The sequence below is a fragment of the Vanessa cardui genome, chromosome 12, assembly GCF_905220365.1.
Source record: "Vanessa cardui chromosome 12, ilVanCard2.1, whole genome shotgun sequence".
In the NCBI taxonomy this organism is placed as follows: Eukaryota; Metazoa; Arthropoda; class Insecta; order Lepidoptera; family Nymphalidae; genus Vanessa; species Vanessa cardui.
The window spans coordinates 11,965,562-11,982,892 of record NC_061134.1 but is presented as its reverse complement, the minus strand read 5'-3'; the positions used below and the strand labels follow the sequence as shown (position 1 = coordinate 11,982,892).

Below are 17,331 nucleotides of genomic sequence, written 5' to 3'. Positions count from 1 at the left end.
ATCGCGTCTGATTTGGAAAATAACTCTGAACCATTAGAAGCTACACTTGATCAATATGGGATTACTAACTATCATAATGACATGTTCATTGGAGTGAAAAAGTGTACAAAAATATCCTAATGTGAAATCCTCCTCAATAGTCCAAATAGTCACCCCTATCAACTAACGGATATACGTCAAATTACCAATAGCCCTGTATATTTTATTGAGAATATTCATACTATATTATTAAAAAATAGATAGTCGGTGCTCTTTACCGTAAAAGTCGCCGACTACGAAAGCAGCCGAACTCCTGGAAGACTACTTTAGTGCATCCTATCCCTAAAAAGAGCAACCGCCCAGACCCGTCCAATTATAGGACAATAACCATCACCTTCTTGTTTCGTTTCCATCGGGGTCGTTCAGCCAGTGATCTTCTAGATTACCTTAGTCATAGATGGCTGGAAGTAGTTGAGAGCAAGTGGGAGGCATTGGCGGCCAGTCTGGACATAGCGAAGGCCTTTGATAGCGTATGGCACATAGCCCTTCTTTCGAAGCTGCCTTCCAACGGGCTTACCGGAAAATTATGCAATTGGATCACCAGCTTTGTGACAGATCGGAACATTAAAGTCGTTATATGGTGCATGCTCTGATTTAAAATTCGTTAATGCCTATGTTGCACAAGGCTGCGTTCTATCACCCGCTCTGTTTCTTTTGCATATCAGTGACTTGTTGCAAATCTGTAAAATTCATTGCTACGCAGATGACAATACTGAGACACCTCATACACCGGCCGGGCTAATATTTCTCGGGAAAACGTTGGAAAAAACCGGAACAAACTTGTGTCTGAAATCGAGTCTTCATTAAACAAAGTCTCTAATTGAAAAACTAAACTAGGCCATATATGATTGCTATTTTGCCATTAAAATATCTGATGGCGGGGAAGTACCTACTCTCCCTTAGTAGTCCCTTAGGCTCACTTAGTAGTCTCGGATCCCCTGGCTAAAATTAGTCCACTTCAACCCCAAAAAGAGGCAAGTTTGCGTGTTAGCTGCTAAAAATTACCATTTCTCGTATCTCCACGATTTCAGAAGATTCCAATAGCCGCCACAGCTAGTATTGGAATACTTGACGTGGATATTTCGAGCCTCGTTCAGTTCCGCGGTCAATTGGAACGCAAAGCCAAATTGGCATCAAAAAAGCTCGGTGTGCTCAGCAAGCCATGACAGTATTTCACGCCGGCCCATCGCCTAAAACTATTAGACAAGGCGCAAATTGAACCCCACATGGAATATTATTCACAACTCTGGGCGGGTGCTCTCCAATACCAGCTTCTTCCATTTGTCAGTATCCAACGCAGAGCGGCTCAAATTATCGAAGATCAAGCCCTTTTCGACCTGCTTGATCCTTTAGCTTTGCGTACAGATGTTAGATCACTCTGCATCTTATACTTTCGAATATTTCACGGAAAATGTTCGGACGCATTGTTTGGATTAATACCGGCTGCGGAATGTCACCTTCGGACAACTCGTCAAAATTCTAAGTTTCACCCGCACCAACTTAATGTTCAAAAAACCACAACATCACGATTTTTGAGACATTTTCTACCTTGCACAACCACTCTGTTGCACTAGCATTCGCCGACGCTTTTTCCAAACCGATACGACTTCAGAACCTTAAAAAAAGAGCGTACTCCTTCCTTAAAGGCCGGTAACGCACCTGCAAGCCCCACATGGGCGATGGTAATCACTTTCCATCAGGTGAGCCTCATGCTCGTTTGCCCCTTATAACATAAAATAAGCCATCGATTGTCTTTCAAATAAATGTGTATAAATTATGTCTAATTTTAATATACCTACTTATGCTTATTTAAAAAAAAAACTTTTTTTTTCCTGGAGCACGAACCCCCCCCGAAATGAAATCCTGGCTACGGCCCTGCCAATGTAAGTAGCTAAAGCACTTGTGTTATGGAAAATCAGAAGTAACGACGGTACCATAAACGCCCAGACCCAAGACAACATAAAATAAAACAGGTGTACTTACTACCTACTGCTCGACAATGGAGTCAACTTGACTCATCCTGAGGACTCATGTTGAAAACTTCGACATTTCGCTGATGTAACAAGCCTGTACTCTTTTCCAACCATAACGGGAAAAAAGCCAAATAAACAATATTTGACAGCAAATTGACGCGATATAATTGGTCGAGAGTTTGATTAATCTATGATATTCACTATGGATTTGCGAAAATGTCGTTTTGAACGTTGACGAAACTGACGAATTTTTGGAAGTAAAATTAAAGTGAAAATCAGTGCAATGCTGTGTTATAAATAAAGATATATTAATCAAAAATTGCTGATATCTTAGTAAATTGGGTAAAACACTACCATAAGTTTAAGCCCGTCTGGGTAGGTACCACTCTCTCATCAATTATTCTACCGCCAAACAACAGTACTTAGTATTGTTGTATTCCGGTTTGAAGGGTGAATGAGCCAGTGTAACTCTGTAGTTACACTGGCTCATTCATGGCTATGCCTGTGCACAAGGGACATAATATCTTAGTTCCCGAGGTTAGTGGCGCATTGACAATTTAAGGAATAGTTAATATTTCTTATAGCGTCATTGTCTATGGGTAATGGTGATCACTTACCATCAGGTGGCCCATATGCTCGTCCGCCAACCTATACCATAAAAAAAATACGTACATCTAATGTTTCTTTATCTATGTTCCTACTTTCACGGGAATAATTATTGTCAAAATTCACCAAACGTGAACTTCACTACATAGGATAAATCAAAGTCGCTTTCTCTGTCCCTATATTACTATGTATGCTTAAATCTTTATTTCTACGCAACGGATTTTTATAGAGTTTTGATATAGTGGTTCAAGGAAAATGTTTTTTTTATATAATATAAGACAACATTACATACATTTCTTTGATCCCAATGTAAGTAGCTTAAGCACTTGTGTTATGGAAAATTAAAGTAACGACGGTACCACAAACACCCAGGCGTACTAAAGTCGGTGTACACACTACTCGACACGGAGGTTGATGGATGAGTGATGGATTTAGTAAAAAAACACCGATATTTTTAAAATTTTCCACTGTGATGTCATATCATTTCACCCGTGTGAAGTCAGGGCGGGTCGCTAGTACTTTAATAAATGCTTAGCAATTCTATATTTGTACGAACGGAGATAGAAATCGGAATCTATATCACCGAACCAACAGTTGCAATTCCAATATCTTATTGATAGTAAAATTTTATTGGACCGGTTAATTGGTTTTCAATATTAATAGCAGGACTAACTTTAAGCTTTCACACTTAAATTGATTTAGTAAATATTCAAACTGTCCACGATTAATTTAAAATGTTGCCATTTGCATTTAATGATTTAATTTATATAAGACTAGCTTTGCCCGCGACTTTGTACGCGTTTTAATTTAACAAAAAAATAATATTATTGTAGCCTAAGTTACTCCTTATTATATCAGTTATCTGCCAATCAAAGTCCTGTCAAAATTTGATCCAGGCGTTCCAGAGATTAGCTGAAACAAACAGACAGACAGATAGACAGACAAAAATTGTAAAAGATGTTATTTTAGTATATGTGCTATTTTAATATTAAAAACAGACACTCCAATTTTATGATAGGTATGTATAGATTCAAATCCGATCATCATTGAGATGTTTAACTCAGCAGTATTTTGCAATTCGCAAGTATTCATTGGTATTAATTATAGAAACACTAGCGACCCGCCCCGGCTTCGCACGGGTGCAATACTGATACTAAATATACTACAGAATTTGTTTATTTACGACATCACATTGCAAACTTCTAAAATTATCAGTGTCTCTTTACTATATTGTTCATATATTACATGTAAACAACACAAACCTTCCCCTTGAATCACACTATCTATGAAAAAAACCGCAGAAAAAACCTTCAGCCAAGAAAACCCCATATCTATCAAAAAACAATACGATATACTTTAAGATATATCCCTTTTTCTTTTTGTTAAAATTTTTATTTATTTATTAAGTATTGTTATTTCCCTCGCTAGAGAGCTCCGATAATAACTGCGTCCGTTTGCTGCGAAAATTAGCCAATATATGTGGTAAAAAATAAATGTAAAAAAAATCTTATTGTGGGTTCTAACTAACAGATAGACACATACCATCGCGGAGTTTTTTGTAGACATTTGAGAGGTGTACAATTCCGTAGTACATTATTTTGATCTATCTCATAGTATTCAGCCAGCGTTTGCAATATATGCGCAAAAATGTGTCTTTTTATGACATCACATTAGAAGCCTTTAAAATTATCAGTGTTTATCTACTATATTGTTCATGTATTATGTATACAAAATCATTCTCTTTAAATCACTCACTCATACTATGCAGTGATAAGAAATAGGTACAATATACACAGTTTTCACTCCTTAGGAAATACAAACCGCTATGTCCCTGCGTTTTAAAACTGTAATATCTTCGAAACTATTCATTTAAATTACATGCTGTAAAAAGCCGTATTGATCTATATTGAATGCCTATTTTTTTTAGGTACCTAATTGGATAAGGATTAATGCCATATTGCTTAAAATCGCTTCGAAAATATGCTATTTTTTCTCGTATAAATAAGAGATAAAAAAATGTTTATTGTGGGTTATCTTTAAGAGATAGACATACACCACTGCGGACTTTTTTGTAGACATTTATATGGTGTACAATTCTGTCGTACATTATTTTGATCTATCTAGTAGGGTTCAGCCAGCGTTTACAATGTAAGCACAAATAAAGTATAAATTTACTACTTCACATTAGAAACTTTTAAAATTATCAGTGTTACGTAACTATATTGTCCGAAAATTATATATACAAAATCATTCTCTTTAAATCACTCTATCTATTAAAAAAAATCTCATCAAAATCCGTTGCATAGTTTTAAAGATTTAAGCATAGACAGGAAAAGACAGTCAGCGAGAATCAATTTTTTTTTATACGATGTATTGATAACAAATAAGTACAATGTACACAGTTTTCACTCATTAGGAAATACAAACCGCTATGTCCGTGCGTTTTAAAACTGTAATATCTTCGAAAATATTCATTTAAATTACATGCTGTAAAGGGCCATATTTATCTATATTGAATGCACAATTTATTTAAGGTACCTAATTGGATAAGGATTAATGATATATTACTTAAAATCGCTTCGAAAATAAGCTATTTTTTCTCGTAAAAATAAAAAATTAAAAAATGCTTATTGTGGGTTATCTTTTCTTCTCTCTCTTAAGAGATAGACATATACCATCGCGGACTTTTTTGTAGATATTTTTGAGGTGTACAATTGTGTACTACATTAATTTGATCTATCTAGTAGGGTTCAGCAAGCGTTTACAATGTAAGCGCAAAAAAATTAAAAAAATTAGGACATTTCATGATAAACTCTTAAATTATCAGTGTTACTTAACGATATTGTTTATGTATTATATATAAAAACCTTCCTCTCGAATCACTCTATCTATTAAAAAAAAAGAAATCAAAATCCGTTGCGTAGTTTTAAAGATTAAAGCGTACAAAGGGACATAGGGACAAAAAAAGTGACTTTGTTTTATACTATTTAGAAACATATAACAGGTTCTAATAAATTAAATACAAGACGAGAAGGGTCTAGCCAAATGGCTAGGATGCGTTTTAGTAACCTGAAGATTTTGTGTTTTCTTGGCTTAATTTGTATTTACGATGCATTTCAAACTAAGGTATAAAACAAAAAATCACTGTCATAAATCTTTTTTTCAGTTTGGTAGAGTTACATTTGCTTATTGACTGGCAACATTGTTCCGCCGGTTCTGAAATAAAAAAAACTTGGATCTGAGAAGTATTGGATGAAGAAATATATTTTAAAAATACAGTTTTTTTAGAATAATATAACTCATATATTCGTTATTTGAAATTGCCTGTAGGCGATCGTCTCATTCCCAAGGTGTGCTTCGATTGTAATGGCCGTTGTCATTGGATTATATATATAGATATATTTTTTGTGTACAGTTGGCAATCGGGCAGGAAGCTCACCTGATGGAAAGTGACTACCACCCATGGATACTTCCAACACCAGAGGCAGCAAATGTGCTGCCAGTCTAAACATATCTTATTACTATTTGACAATGCGAAAAATAAATTGTGTATTATTGTAATCAGTGTACATTATGAGTTTAAAAATGGTTATTTACTAACGAAATTTGAAAATAATACCTTATTTATTCAACAATCCATAAAGAATAATGCATTTTTTCAAACGTTTGTCACGTGACACAAAATGCTCCTGATTGGGCAGGTTTATGATGAAGTCACTTTCTTGTAAACCTTGCTTTTCTAATATATGTACCACAGATTAAAATACAGGCAAGTGACGTCACCGACCCTATTGCAGCGCCATATTGTCCAAGTAGGGTTTTCGCGTGTTATTTACATATGGAACTTTTAATATGATATTTTACGGCAAATATAAACTAGAAATAAAAAAATCAACTTCTACTTTCATGATTTTAAAAACAGTTATATAGCCTATTGACTTAATTATAAATTTCCCTATTTGGTATAAAAATAATTTATAATTTCCTAAGATCCTTGTACACATAGCTGGATGGGGCTGATCCATATCGGAATTCCGTTTAAATGGGGAAATGTCACTGGCATTCTTGCTACGATTCACGGCGTTTTTGTTTAGAAGAATTAATTTTGTTTTGATTGTGATATTTTACACTTAAATTGTTAAAAATCTTTTGTGAGCTATTGTTTTACTTATATATGTATTTTTTTTGTTTTCTATGCTAATATTACCTTAGTTCTTGGACTGTAGTTAAATTCAGTAAAGATTGCACGTTAACCTGTACATTTTTTCTTTAAAGATAAATTAGGTTTGTATGCAAACTCAAAATTAAAATATACCCTATTCAAGTAGGCTTTTACAAGCACTTTTGAATAGTTATTTAACACTTAATATATCAAATGAAGATACCGCCGGTCCGTAAAGCAGATAGCAGTAGACCGAGAAGAACCGTTTTTTTATGGTATTAGTTGGCGGACGAGCATATGGGCCACCTGATGGTAAGTGGTCACCATCACCCATAAACAACGACGCTGTAAGAAATATTAACTATTCCTTACATCGTCAATGTGCCACCAACCTTGGGAATTGAGATGTTATGTCCCTTGTGCCTATAGTTACACTGGCTCACTCAAAGACCTCCAAGAAACTCAGTAGTTACTCTTTTTCATCATTTAAAAATACAGTCATGTTAGTTAATTATATATGTATGTAATTCATCGTGTGCAGAACATTTATTGTAAAATGTAACCAATGTAGAAGGACGAATATTACATTCAAGTTATTATGATATCGTTCAAACTGATTTTTACTAAACGTTGCACGAGTCCACAGGTTCGAGTATGTACACAAGCATCAGTCTAGTCTGTCGTCAATCTGATATGATTCGAGTTGGGGTGATTGACAATATTTTAATACAAACCTAATAACTATTATCGGCGTGAAGTTCGAACTCAAGACCAATGAGCCCACATTACAATCTAATGCAGACATTCAAATACAAATAAATAAAATAGATATTCTACCGCCAAACAACAGTACTCAGTATTGTTGTGTTCCGGTTTGAAGGGTGAATGAGCCAGTGTAACTACAGACAAGGGACATTACATCTTAGTTCCCAAGATTGGTGGCACATTGACGATGTAAGGAATAGTTAAATTTTTTTACAACGTCATTATCTATGGGTGATGGTAAGTGGTCGACGCCAACGCCAACCTATACCATAAAAAAGAAAAAAAAATCGGCATAGAGTTTGAACTCCAGACCAATGAGCCCACAACCCAATTTAATGCTAACATCCAAATACAAATAAATAAAATAGATACCGGAATGGTTCGAGTCATTATCAATACTTCTGCTACGAAAGGATTACTTTAAATCACGCCATGACAAGGGTAAGGTAGAGTCAATACAATTTGTGGTCAGAGTAACCCAAACATTACCATATATTTTTTTATTTATTACCTCATTCGGAGTGATTCATGTTTCTATTTCCTCTATTAAAAACTACTCTTTACTATTAAAGGAGGAATAAAATGTAAGAAAAAAATGTATAATTTAAATGAGAACGATAAAAAATCTGCTCGTGGCAGCCTCGCCCGCATGTAATTAGCATCTCTACTCTCAGAGTTCTTATCGCATTGCTAAAAGCTTTCCAAAACGTTATAAAATAAAGGAATACCATAATATTACTATACTTTTATAAATATATATACAAACTATTAAATAGAGTCTCACGTATTTCATTGCTGTGAGTATTTCTAGCACTATCTAAAATATTATTTAGCAGACCATTATATTTTACCAACAGAGTTCAGATGGCCCAGTGGTAAGAACTCATTCATCTTAACCGATGACTAAGGCTTCAAACCCAGGCAAGCACCACTATGTATATGTGCTCAATTGTTTTTATAATTCATCTAGTGCTCGGCGGTGAAGGAAAACATCGTGAGGTAACCTGAATGTTTCCAATTTCATCGAAATTATGCCACATGTGGATTCCAACAACTCGCATCGGAACAACGTGGTGGAATATGTTCCAAACCCACTCCTTAATGGGAGAGGAGGCCTTAGCCCTGCAGTGGCAAATTTACAGTCTGTTACCTGTACCTTACTTTACTTTACTATAATTCACCACACAGTGTAGCTTTTTCAGTTAGTAGGTCGTGCAATTATACGGTTAAAACACCTAAGTTCCCTTTTGCATTCATAAATACAAGTAAAGAATATTTTCTTAATAAGCTTTTAGAAAACCCACAGGTCGATTTTAGTCTGATTTTTCCGGAACCGGTAACGGAACAAAAGGTTTTGAAAAGGTTGCATGAGGCATTATCTGTAATGCTGACTCAATACGGAATATACATATTATGACAAAATTTCATCATATCGTATACTAACCGCCTAGTAATATTTAGTATTGTTGTGTTCACATTTAAAAGGTGAGGTAGACAGTATAAGAACAGGTTAAAAGGATTATGATACTGAAATATTTCAAATTTCAAACAGTGCATAATATCTATGAACTGTGATCTTACCAGTTGGCTCATTTTCCAGACTGCCAACCGACGTCATTAAAAATCAATAGGAAATTTCCTCACAATGCTTCAACAGAGAAAAGTAATACATCGTTTATACAGATGAAAATTAAGTAAATGATTATACTTATACAAAAATATTAAAATATTATTATTTTAAATATAATAAAAATCACGGTTTCGAACAACAAGGTTTACATTATATTATTATTTTCTTAGCATTGGATTTCGAAAATCGTATTCGAAATAAAAACCGCACGATTTTCCGTAGTTTCCGAGTATCACGGCCGAGTTACATCAGTCAAAACCTTTCACGCGACGCTGCTCCTCGGCACGTAACGCCATATATTATTAAATAGCTACGACCACATCTACGCTCCGACATAAATAAGGCCCTGACTTTTTAAAAGCATACCTGGTTTTCTATCTTTGAGGAAAAACCTCGAGGCACGTACGGATTAGGCCTTTTGGTAGATCAACATCGATCATAGAATCTTTACATCGACACATCGGTGAAAATCGAAGGTAAATGTTTAGCAGATTTTAATTTATAAATCGAATTGACTAATCCTGAAATGGGAAACCGTTAAAATTGAATTACTTCCAGAATTAAAGCAGAACAAATCCCGTTTCTATATAATTGCCCTGGCTTCTTAGGACAAAATCAGTTACCTAGAAGAAGCTGTGTATGAACAAATGACCGTTTAAAGGCGTACCTCATCACTGATAATGTCTTCAGCGTCTCTGAGAGTGTTCTATGTTGATCTGTTCTTTACACAATTCATTCTACCTCAAATCAAATCAATATACTCTTTATTGTACACCAGTAAATAAATCACATAGACGCGGTTAGGAAATATGTACAAGAGGCGGCCTTATCGCTAACACAGCGATCTACCTCTTACTCTTAATCGATACTATTATAAGTAGGAAAAAAACTCCAATTATCTTTAATATATTGTCGATTATATACATACTATTGATAAATATTTTTCCCGGCCTTATCAACATATCATTTAAATTTTCGGAGACATTACAGATTTAAAATGTAGGGTAATAAAGGTTTTTATTGTCTAATGGCAAAAGCTGTGAACGTACGTATAAATACATTCTGTAGTATATTTAGTATCAAAATTGCACCCCGGGGTATGCCAGGGCGGGTCGCTAGTACTATTATAAATGAGAAAATAACTCTGTATATTCATTAGGCTTTCACAGCCAAACCAAATCGAATCTTATGAATTTGCCATCAGTATTGTCGTGAAGCAGGTTTGAATCCCAAAAGGGACGTAGGGTACTTTACCAACTTCTAAAAAGCGAACGAAGTGGTTACAACTTTTTTTTTTACGGCATAGGTGGCAAACGAGCAGGAGGCTCACCTGATGGAAAGTGACTACTACCGCCCATGGACATCTGCAACACCAGGGTGCTTGCAGGTGCGTTGCCGGCCTTTAAGAAAGGAGTACGCTCTTTTCTTGAAGGTTCCCATGTCGTATCGGTTCGGAAAAACCGCCGGCGAAAGCTGGTTCCACAAAGTGGTTGCGCTAGGCAGAAAATGTCTGAGAAATCGCACTGTTGTGGATTTTCGGACATCATGGTGGTGCGGGTGAAACTTAGAATTTTGGCGAGATGTCCGAATGTGAAATTCAGCAGTCGGGATTAATCCGAACAATTCCTCGGAACATTCCCCGTGAAAAATTTGGTAGAAGATGCAGAGTGATCCAACATCTCTACGCAAAGCCAAAGGATTAAGGAGATCGGAAAGGGCTTGATCGTCAATAACTCGAGCCGCTCTACGTTGGATGCGGTCAAATGGAAGGATCTGGTACTGGGGAGCACCCGCCCAGAGGTGACAACAGTACTCCATGTGAGGCCGAATTTGCGCCTTGTAAATTTTTGGGGATGGGCCGACGTGAAATACTGTCTCGCCTTGCTGATCACACCCAGCTTTTTTGAAGCCAATTCGGCTTTGCCTTCCAATTGACCGCGGAACTGAACGAGGCTCGAAATATCAACGCCAAGTATTCCGATACTACCTATAGCGGCTATCGGGATGTTCTCAAATCGTGGAGATACGACGACAAATGGTTTTTATTTTGCGGTTAACTCACAAACTTGCGCGTTAACTTCTTATAAAAAAGTACATACAAATTTGTTATAAAAAGCGAACAAATATACAGATTACTCCTATAAAATTCCATTATATTTCATAACCTAAATATACCATAACAACTTTAATTACTGAAAATCTAAAACTGTACTAGGTCGGTATGTGTTTGTTTTTAATTATATTTAACAAAGTTTGTGTAATTATATTCACTAGACTAGAAAGAACCCAGCAGGTGCCCTGTTTATTTTGTAGTTCAAGGCGAAATTATATTCTGCAGAAATTTTTCTTCCATAACCAGCTAAATAGGTTACATAAAACATTAAATTTTATTAAGCAATTTGGTGCAAGAATCAACTACATTAAATCTTTATGATTATTCAAAACTATTCGTACTTATAAATTGTACAACATCTAATTTATTTTAAAATCTCTTAATCAGTGCTAATCTTTATTTTACAAGATTATCTATACATCTATACATATAAGAAAATTGGAGTGTCTTTTTTTATGGTATAGGTTGGTGGCCGATCATATGGGCCACCTGATGGAAACTGGTCACCATCACCCATAGACAATTACGCTGTAAAAAATATTAACTGCGCCACCAACCTTGGGAACTGAGATGCTATGTCCCTTGTGCCTGTAGTTGGCTCACTCATCCTTCAAACCGGAACACTACAATACTGCGTACTGTTGTTTAGCGGTAGAATATCTGATGACTGTGTGATACCTACCCAGGTGGGCTTGCACAAAGCCCTACCACCAAGTCTGTAAGTAATATTAAAATAACCGCTTTTTAACTCAGTGCATATGTATGTATAAACAATACATACACCAAAATAGTGTTTTTTTACAATTGTTCGGATTAATCTCTGGAACGGCTGGACCAATTTTGAGCGGATTTTCACTGATAGATAACTTATGTAATAAAGAGTGACTAAGGCTTTTTTTATTTTAGAATACAATAAATATTAATAACAATGTCAAAAAACAATCCAGGACCGTCGACCTCACGCATACCACCATACCGCCGTCTCTTCGGGTGTCTCCCACCAACGATGTCACAAAAACTGCCTATTAAGTAATTTCGTAAATTCCGCAAGTAAAGTAACAGCCTGTAAATTTTCCATTGCTGAGGTAAGGCCTTCTCTTCCATTAAAGAGAGGGTTTTGGAACATATTCCAATGCGGGTTGGTGGAATGCACATTTGGCAGAATTTCGATGAAATTAGACGCATGCAGGTTTCCTCACGATGTTTTCCTTCACCGCCAAGCACGAAATGAATCATAAACACAAATTAAGCAAGCAATATATATATTTATTATTGGTGATTGCCTGGGTTTGAACCCGCAATCATCGGTTAAGATGCACGCGTTCTAACCACTTGGCCAACGTAGCTTCTGCAAACGGAACAATAACTTTTTTATTGAATTATTAAAGTCAAACGCGCATGAAATTGTAGACACAGCTGTCTGTCCCTATGTATGCTTAGATTTTTACAATTACGAACGGATTTTGTTGAGGGTTTTTTTAATGGATAGACTGTTTCGAGAGGAAGATTTTTGCGTATAATACATTAACAATATAGTTAAGAAAGACTGATTATTTTAGAAATGTCTAATGTAATATCGTATATTAACAATCTGTAGTATATTTGGTATCGATATTGCACCCGTTCGAAGTCGGAGCGGGCCGCTAGTATTAAATAAATAATAACAACGTTGTCCGTACCGATTTCAGTCGGCCGCCATTTTGATTTCCGCTGTAAATCAGTCACGACTGTCAATCTCAACTTGGCTTGTCAAACTTTTCTTATCGTTCTTTCAAAAATCGAAAAAATTAAATCAAAATTTCGATTTATGGTGTTTTATTAAATGTTACAGAATAAAAATATTTATGCGTAAAATTTATCATAAATTTCACAAATTATATTTATTTAACTAAGTCTGCAATAGTAAATATGATTTTCAATTAAAAATGTTGACTGTTATTATTGGGATGGAGGTTACTTGACAATGAGGTCTCTCTAAACTACGTAGCCTTTTTATATTATGCAGTAACTAGCGACTCAATCAGAATTATTCAAGTTCAAAGTATGTACTTCATTGAAATATAATATACTCTCAGTATAATGAGTATCGGAACTCGATCACATATAATTCCAATTAATTACCAAAGATATGATATGGGCTACGTTTATACAATTTATATTTATTAGAACCACTATTAATCTTTGATATGTTTTAATTCAAGAAATTTACTGTTTTAAAATTGAAAATGGAACAGACACGCAGAATATTAATGAAAGGCCAGTTATTATTTCTATTCTTGAAAAAAAAGCATAATATTACCACGAGTTCGTTTTAATAGTCCTGTTTCGCAATATGGACAAAAAGATTTTCCCGTACCGGGAATCGAACCCGAGCCTCCTGGGTGAAAGCCAGGTATCCTAGCCACTAGACCATACGGGAGATGTTATACAGTCTCAAATTAAAGAGACGCGTCTTGTGTTCTGTGAGAGGTCGTTTCAGTGTGTGTCGTCGTGACACAAAACGTCACTGGTAGTACGAGGCTCTATATCAAAGGGACCGCTTACGACGGATGAATGTCTCTGCCGTCGAGTGCAGACGGAGCCTCGGGCTCCTCCAAGCTCCATACTCGGTGCTTTGATTTCAGTTTTAGAATTCCTGCATTTAAAACGCTGTTGAAATAGTCGTTTTCTTACATTCAAATATTGGATATCATCAGATACATTACTCTGATCCCTATGTAAGTAGCTAAAGCACTTGTGTTATGGAAAATCAGAAGTAACGACGGTAACACAAGCACCCAGACCCAAAATAACATAGAAATCTAATGAACTTTTTCTGCATCGTTTCGGTCGGAAATCGAACCTGGGACATCGGAGTGGCGTACCCATGAAAACCGGTGTACTCGACCACGAACATACTAATAAACGAAAATATTTACCTTTACTTCCAAAAGGCTATTATTACCTTAATAGTCACACTAATAATTACAAATACCACTAATAGTGAAAAATCATTATCTATATATTTATATATAATTATCTATGTATTTATCTTAATAGTTCCCATAGTTCCCAAAAAATGATAACTCTGATTTATAAAATATAGATTACTATCGCAGATATTTCTATGAATATAAGGAAGATCTTAAATTCCTTTATACAAAATAAATCGTGTATCCATTAAAGTATTTGCAACGTTCGCTTGGAAAGCGCTCAGACTAACAATTTCCTTTTAGCTTGCGTTAACATAACAAGATTAAGAAAAATAACCAACATAATATATACTAGCAGATACATCCGTCCGCTTCGGTCATTCAATATAAATAAAAATTTTAACAAAAAGAAAAACCGCCTTCAAACAAAATACTATCTTAAAACAAATAAATATGCACTAAAAAGTAATAACAATAATTGCGTATTCAACATATTTTTTAGAGTCCTCCTAAGTAAAATGAAATGAAAAATATTAGACTACTTAAAAGTCGATTTACGATTATATAACGTAGTTATAGTTTGCTATATTTGGAGCCGGTGTCTGCCAAGAAAACCCTACAGTATATCTATCAAAAAACAATACGACAATACTTTAAGAAAAGAAAGAAATCAATACAATACATAGCCTCATACTTTCGACACATTCAATAGTTTTTGAAGAAAAAATTGAAGAAAAACCCTCCGGCCTAATATTAATTAGAGTTCTTTTCGTAATAATGTAAAAAAATCTATTACTATTTATATTTCTCCAGAATTTCTGACATTAAAAATCAAAATCAAAATAAACTTTATTCTGTGTGCTTTTACAAGTGGGCTTTTACAAGCACTCTTGAATCGTCATTAACAATTAAGTGAAGCTACCACCGGTTCGTAAAGTAGATTCTACCGAGAAGAATCGGCAAGAAACTCAGTAGTTACTCTTTTTCAACATTTTAAATATTTTGACTCTTGATTAATTTAATTAATGTAATTTTATTTGTATATTTCGTTTTTATATTGTTATGATATATTTTTTTATTTATTACCTCATTCGGAGTGATTCATGTTTCTATTTCCTCTATTAAATACTACTCTTTACTATTAAAGGAGGAATAAAATGTAAGAAAAAAATGTATAATTTAAATGAGAACGATAAAAAATCTGCTCGTGGCAGCCTCGCCCGCATGTAATTAGCATCTCTACTCTCAGAGTTCTTATCGCATTGCTAAAAGCTTTCCAAAACGTTATAAAATAAAGGAATACCATAATATTACTATATTTTTATAAATATATATACAAACTATGAAATAGATTGCTGTGAGCATTTCTAACACTATCTGAAATATTATTTAGCAGACCATTATATTTTACCAACAGAGTTCAGATGGCCCAGTGGTAAGAACTCATTCATCTTAACCGATGACTAAGGCTTCAAACCCAGGCAAGCACCACTATGTATATGTGCTCAATTGTTTTTATAATTCATCTAGTGCTCGGCGGTGAAGGAAAACATCGTGAGGTGACCTGCATGTGTCTAATTTCATCGAAATTATGCCACATGTGCATTCCACCAACTCGCATCGGAGCAACGTGGTGCAATATGTTCCAAACCCTCTCCTTAATGGGAGATGAGGCCTTAGCCCAGCAGTGGAAAATTTACAGGCTGTTACCTTACTTTACTTTACTATATTTTACCACACAGTATAGCTTTTTTAGTTAGTAGGTCCTGCGATTATACGGTTATAACGCCTAAGTTCTATTTTGCATTCATAAATACACGTGAAGACTATTTTCTTAGTAGGCTTTTAGAAAACCCACAGGTCGATGTTAGTCTGATTTTTCTAGAACCGGAAACGGAACAAAATGCGTTTTTGAAAAGGTGGCATGAGGCATTCTCTAGTAATATTTAGTATTGTTGTGTTCACATTCAAAAGGTGAGTCAGCGTAAGAAAAGGATTATGATACTGAAATGTTTAAAATTTCAAACAGTGCTAATATTTATGAATTGTGATCTTACCAGTTGGCTCATTTTCCAGTCTGCCAACCGACGTCATTAAAAATCAATAGGAAATTTCCTCACAATGCTTCAACAGAGAAAAGTAATACATCGTTTATACAGATTAAAACTAAGTAAATGATTATATTTATACAAAAACATTAAGATATTATTATTTTAAATATAATAAAAATCACGGTTTCGAACAACAAGGTTTACATTATATTATTATTTTCTTTTTGGATTTCGAAAACCGTATTCGAAATACGCACGATTTTCCCGCAAGTATCACGGCCGAGTTACATCAGTCAAAACCTTTCACGCGACGCTGCTCCTCGGCACGTAACGCCATATATTATTAAATAGCTACGACCACATCTACGCTCCGACATAAATAAGGCCCTGACTTTTTAAAAGCATACCTGGTTTTCTATCTTTGAGGAAAAACCTCGAGGCACGTACGGATTAGGCCTTTTGGTAGATCAACATCGATCATAGAATCTTTACATCGACACATCGGTGAAAATCGAGGGTGAATATTTAGCAGATTTAAATTTATAAATCGAATTGACTAATCATGAAATGGGAAACCGTTAAAATTGAATTACTTCACGGTATTAAAGCAAAACAAATCCCGTTTCTATTTAATTGCCCTGGTTTCTTAGGACAAAATCAGTTACCTAGAAGAAGCTGTGTATGAACAAATGACCGTTTAAAGGCGTACCTCATCACTGATAATGTCTTAAGCATCTCTGAGAGTGTTCTATGTTGATCTGTTCTTTACACAATTCATTCTACCTCAAATCAAATCAATATACTCTTTATTGTACACCAGTAAATAAATCACATAGACGCGGTTAGGAAATATGTACAAGAGGCGGCCTTATCGCTAACACAGCGATCTACCTCTTACTCTTAATCGATACTATTATAAGTAGGAAAAAAACTCCAATTATCTTTAATATATTGTCGATTATATACATACTATTGATAAATATTTTTCCCGGCCTTATCAACATATCATTTAAATTTTCGGAGACATTACAGATTTAAGATGTAGGGTAATAAAGGTTTTTATTGTCTAATGGCAAAAGC

General features: G+C 35.0%; 1 non-coding gene across 1 annotated transcript; it reads right to left on the bottom strand.

The window, feature by feature from the left end:
- Positions 1 to 13,635: 13,635 nt before the first annotated feature.
- Positions 13,636 to 13,707, bottom strand: Trnae-uuc. Its single transcript has one exon. It is a non-coding gene; the product is annotated as a tRNA-Glu (tRNA).
- Between the last annotated feature and the right edge of the window lie 3,624 nt (positions 13,708 to 17,331).